This window comes from Citrus clementina, unplaced genomic scaffold, assembly GCF_000493195.1.
Source record: "Citrus clementina cultivar Clemenules unplaced genomic scaffold, Citrus_clementina_v1.0 scaffold_5, whole genome shotgun sequence".
NCBI classification, from domain to species: domain Eukaryota; kingdom Viridiplantae; phylum Streptophyta; class Magnoliopsida; order Sapindales; family Rutaceae; genus Citrus; species Citrus x clementina.
Window position 1 is genome coordinate 37943967 of NW_006262201.1, and position 6007 is coordinate 37949973.

Sequence of the window (6007 nt, forward strand, 5' to 3'; positions counted from 1 at the left end):
GCCCTAATAAAATTTTATTCACAAACTATGAGACTTGTGATGGTGGGATAGTAGTAATGGGTAATGATTCAAGCTGTAGAGTGGTTGGCAGAGGTTCAATTAAGTTGAAAATGTTTGATGGCATGATTAGGAAACCAAGGGATGTCAGACATGTGCCTGATCTCAAAAGAAATCTTATCTCCCTAGGAATGCTGGATAAAATAGGGTGTCTAGTTAAACTTGAGTCAGGCACTTTAAAAGTCTTGAAAGGGTCAATGGTTGTGATGAAAGAGAACATGAGCAATGGTCTGTATATGTTATAGGGATCAGCTGTCACAGGGGATGTTGCTGTGTAAAACCAGAAAATAAATAACAGCATGATGTGGCATATGAGGTTAAGCCACATGAGTGAAAGGGGCTTAGTTGAACTATCAAAACAGGAGGTCTTAGGAGTAGATAAGATAGAGCCTTTGAAATTCTGTGAAGATTGTGTCCTAGGAAAATCTTCAAAAGTGAAATTCAGTACTGGTATCCATAATTCAAAGGGGACTCTAGACTACATTCATGCTGATTTGTGGGGGCCTGCACAGACAGCTTCTCTAGCTGGGGCTAGGTATTTCTTATCTCTTATTGATGATTTCTAAAGAATGGTTTGGGTGTTTAGTTTGAAGAGCAAAGACAAAGTGTTTGATCAGTTTAAGAACTGGAAAATATTAGTTGAAACACAGACTAATAGAAAGGTGAGAAGACTGAGAACAAATAATGGGTTAGAGTTCTGTAATAAGGACTTTGATGATTTCTGTACAAAACATGGCATGGTTAGACACAAAACAGTAAGACACACACCACAGTAAAATGGATTAGCTGAAAGAATGAACAAGACCCTAATAGATAAAGTTAGGTGTATGCTGATCCACTCTAAACTACCCATGAGTCTATGGGCTGAAGCTCTAGATACTGTTTGCTTCATAGTAAACAGGAGTCCCTATTCTGGAATTAATTTCAGAACCACATATGAGCTCTGATCTGGCAAACCAGCAGACTATTCTCATTTGAGAATATTTGGCTGCCTAGCTTATGCTCATGTCAAACAAGGGAAGTTAGAGCCCAGGGCCTTCAAGTGTGTGTTCTTAGAATATCCTGCTGGTGTGAAGGGTTACAAGCTGTGGTGTACAGACATGAAACCATCAAGGGCAATAATTAGCAGGGATGTGGTGTTTAATGAACATGAAATGCTTCAAAACTTAGCTACTGAAAATCAAACCATTGAGAGAGAGTCAGGTTGTGACAAGAAGAGTTTTCTTGAGGTGGAGCTTCCAAGCTCTAGCACAAAAGCTGACAAAAAGATAAGGCCTGAGAATGCACCTGGAATATATTTGCCTGAATAAGAAGATTAATCAGAAGGTGATGATAACCTCAGAAATTATCAGCTGGTGAGAGATAAAAAGAAAAGAGAATCCAAGCCACCTAAGAGGTATGCATATGCAGACTTGATTGCATTTGCACTATCAGCAGCACAGGGAATAGAAAAAGATGAACCAAAGACTTACATTGAACTGTTAGTAGTAAGGACTCAAAAAGATGGATTGCAGTTATAGATGAAGAAATGAAATCACTGATCAAGAACCATACATGGGATCTGATTCCAAAACCAGAAAAGAAGAAAGTAATTGGCTGCAAGTGGATCTATAAGATCAAAGAAGGCATACTAGGAGTTGAACCACTTAGATACAAAGCCAGGCTGGTTGCCAAAGGCTTCACACAAAATGAGGGGATTGATTTTAATGAGGTTTTTTCCCCAGTGGTGAGACACTCTTCCTTGAGGATCTTGTTAGCACTGGTTGCAGTAAATGACATGCACCTGGAATAGATGGATGTCAAGACTGCATTCCTTCATGGTGAATTGGAAGAAATAATTGTAATGGCACAACCAAGAGGATATGAGGACCTAGCTAAGGCTGATTATGTGTGTCATTTGAGAAAGTCTTTATATGGATTAAAGCAATCCTCGAGACAATGATACTTGAGATTTGATAAATTCATGGTTGAGAATAGTTTTCAAAGATGCTCTTATAATTGCTGTGTATACCACAAAGATTTTAGAGATGGAGGTAAGATCTATCTGTTGTTATATGTTGATGACATGCTTATAGCATGTAACCACATGGATCAGATAGATGAGCTGAAGAAGCAGTTAAAGAATACATTTGAGATGAAGGATCTTGGAGCAGCCAAGAAGATTCTTGGAGTAGAGTTGCTAAGAGATAGTAAGAAAGGGATACTAAAGCTGTCACAGCACTGCTATATAAAGAAAGTACTTGAGAGATTTGAAATGGTGGACTTAAAACCAGTTCAAACTCCACTGTCAGCTCATTTCAGGTTGTCTTGTAACCAGTGTCCAAGGACTGAAGATGAAAAAGATGAGATGAGCACAACTCCATACTCAAGTGCTGTGGGATGCTTAATGTATGCCATGGTTCTAACAAGGCCAGATATCTCTCATGCAATAAGTGTAGTTTCCAAGTATATGGCTAATCCTGGAAAGGAGCACTGGAGAGCTGTAAAATGGATCTTAAGATATCTCAGTAGGACTGCTGATTATGGCCTCATCTATGGTGCAAAAAGAGGTACAGAAGTTGATGTTGAAGGGTATGTGGATGCTAGCTATGCAGGGGATCTGGATAAAATGAGGTCTCTGACAGACTATTTGTTCACACTCAGTGGCTGCACCATAAACTGGAAAGCTTCACTGCAAAGTGTTGTTGCTCTGTCAACAACAGAAGCTGAGTACACTGCAGCTGCAGAAGCCTTTAAGGAGGCAATATGGCTCAGAGGAATGGTTACCGAATTGGGATTTGAACAAAGACAGGTGGCTGTTCACTGTGACAGTCAAAGTGCAATTTGCCTAAGCAAACCAGGTGTATCACGAAAAGACAAAACACGTTGACATTAAACTGCACTTTGTCAGGCTGGAGGTGTCTAAAAGTGTGGTGAAACTGTTAAAGGTTCACACTGATGATAACCTTGCTGATATGTTAACAAAGGCTGTACCAGCAGCCAAGCTGGAGTTCTGCATAAACTCAGCTGGGATCTGTAGGATATAAAACTGCATAAATACAGTGGAAGGCAGAAGCAAAATGGTAACTGATTTGAGTTCAAGGTGGAAAGTGTTGGAATTATGAAGCTCAAATTTGATTTTTGGGATATGTATGACACGTCGTCTATTTGTCAGCAAAGATAAACGACATGTCATGCATTGGAGTTCAGAACAGCTGAATGATACAAATGATATGTCGGCTAGATTCGTTAGTAATGCACGTGATGCGTCACATGTTTCACTAACTCAAACGGCAGCCATCTCTGCGTTTTAATCAACAGATTACGTGAACGTTTGACAAGTGTCCCTAAGCAAATTCAAGAAGTTGTTTTTTCCGTTAGATCTCGCGGGAAGCAACTGGAGGTCTTCTTAGTTGGAAACCCAGGAGCGTGAACTGAGTTGTTGGGGTTCTTTTGGATTGGTCACAATGGAGTATAAAAGGCCATAGGATCTGTAGTTAAGTGTATCTGTCCATTTACATGTATTCTCCAGATTTGTAACTTGTTCTCTGAAATTAGTAAAAGGGTTGCTTCGTTTTCCACAGTGGATGCAGGCAAGAAATTAGCCGAACCACCATAATCTTTGGTGCAAAGTGTGTGATCTAATTTTCTTTGATTGTGTGATTGATTTCCAGTGGTTATTCTTGTTTCTTGTCAAAACTTAGTTTAGTGATTAATTCCAGAACAAGATCAAGTTTCATAGAGTGGGTCTTGGGGGTTCCAAATTGGTCTTGGGGATTGGGTTGGATTCAACAATTTGAGTAATCCGCAGGTTATGCTTTAATATCTACATATACAATTTGCTTGCTTTCGTCCAATTAATTAGACAACTTTTCGACAGAAATATATTTTATTATGGGAGAAGCACCAAAGGCATTCTCATTATCTTGAGCTACAAAATCCTGAATTGGGATTTTTTTTTCATTTTTTTAATGGATATCATGACATGACAGTTGTTAATTTTATTATATAAATTGAAATGAATGTATTTTAATTCCCGTAATCCCCCCCCCCCAAAAAAAAACCTAAAATGATGAATGCTTTAATTGAAATTTAATCTATTTATATTGTGGCCCCCCAAGTTCTTCATTCTAACTAGTGTTCATAGATAAACCAAAATCTTCATTCCGCAATCCTGCATGAACATGTTCAAATACTGTCTTCAAGAAATTTTTAATTTAAAAACAGAAAAAAGTAAACCGATCGAATTACACTTATTAGGTATTTTCAACCGTTAAGGAATGAGCTTAATTGTTGGTGTAAATTCGCAAATACCTACATGCGTGAATGAGACATGGACATGGAGTTGGCAATATCCCTAAGCACGTACTTTTGAACTTTCCTGGTAGCTGTCTTGGGAAGCTCATCTATGATCACCACAGTCTTGGGCACCATGTAACGCGGGATTCGAGCTCTACAATACTGTATTATGTCCTTCTCTGTTGTCATCATGCCCCCACTGTCAGTCCCAGTCTTCAAAGACACAAAAGCACACGGGATTTCCTGCCAAAACGGGTCGGGTCGACCCACCACCGCTGCTTCGTTAACCACTGGATGTGAATACAGTACCGACTCTATTTCAGCACTGCTTATGTTCTCTCCCCCGCTTATGATCACATCCTTTGATCGATCTTTAATCTCTAAGTAACCGTCAGGATGCATCACACCAACATCACCTGTATAATACCGCCCATCTTTCATGCATTTAGACGTCGCTTCTGGGTCTTTTAGATAGCCTAACATTAAAGATCCTCCTCGCATCACGATCTCGCCACGTGTCAGTCCATCTCGTTTCACGCTCAGTCCTGTCTTGGGATCAACGATGTCCACTTCAGTCAATCCGATGGTCCTAACTCCTTGCCTTGCCTTCAGCCTTGCTCTTTCACTGGCGGGTAATTTGTTCCAAGCACAGGATACAATGACACCAGCAGTCTTCAGTTATCCCGTAACCGTGACTCACTATGAAACCCAGTGACTCAGTTCTCAACAGCACCGGTGCTGGCGGAGGAGAACCGGCGGTTAGGATGTGGACAGGACGGTCGAGCGGTTTAGCTTCTGGAGAACTTGATAGCAAATTGAGCACGATAGGGGCGCCGCACATGTGTGTGACACCATGTTTTCTAATCAATGCAAAGACGGTGGGCGCGTCAAATTTGCGGAGACAAACATTTGTTGCGCCAACAGCGGCTGCACCCCAAGTGAAGCTCCATCCATTGTTGTGAAACATGGGTAGGGTCCACAAAAGAACTGACTGTTTAGGAACTGACCAATCGATCAGTGAGTCGACGGCTATGATGAAAAGCGCCTTGTGACATTGAACGACTCCTTTTGGAGCGGAAGTTGTACCCGATGTGTAGTTCAAAACCATGGGGTCCAAGTCACTTTTGGGCCGGACCCAACTGAACTGGGGATCACCTTTTGCCAGCATGTTTTCGTATGTGTCAACAAAATCAGCGGGTGGGATCCGGGGTGGTGGTGAGGATGATGATGAGATCTCCTTATCATCAGTGATGAGGACGAGTTTCGGGGTTTTGGAATGGGGAGGAAACAAAGAGACAGCTTCGAGAAGAAGAGAGCTTGAGAGATGATCAACAAAAACGAGCTTTGATTAGCTATGTTGAAGGATTATTGATATGGTGCGGGCGTCAAGGCGTGTGTTGAAAATTGCGCCGGACGTAGGCACAGCAAAATGGAGTTCATACATGGCCGGGATTTTGGGGGCAATCACGGAAACCACGTGGCCAGGATTAATACCAAAGGAGAATAGTGATGACGCCAACTGGAGGCACCGCCGGTAGGTTTGAGACCATGTGTAAGTGGTGTCGTTGTAAATAATAGAGGGACAATCATCATAGGCAGTAGCTGCTCTTTCAATAAACCCTAATGGAGTAAGGGGGCAAGAGTTGGCAGGGTTTGGTTTCAGTTGATCCAT

General features: G+C 41.3%; 1 pseudogene; it reads right to left on the bottom strand.

Moving 5' to 3' along the window:
* Positions 1–4340: 4340 nt before the first annotated feature.
* Positions 4341–6007, bottom strand: LOC18041609 (annotated as a pseudogene).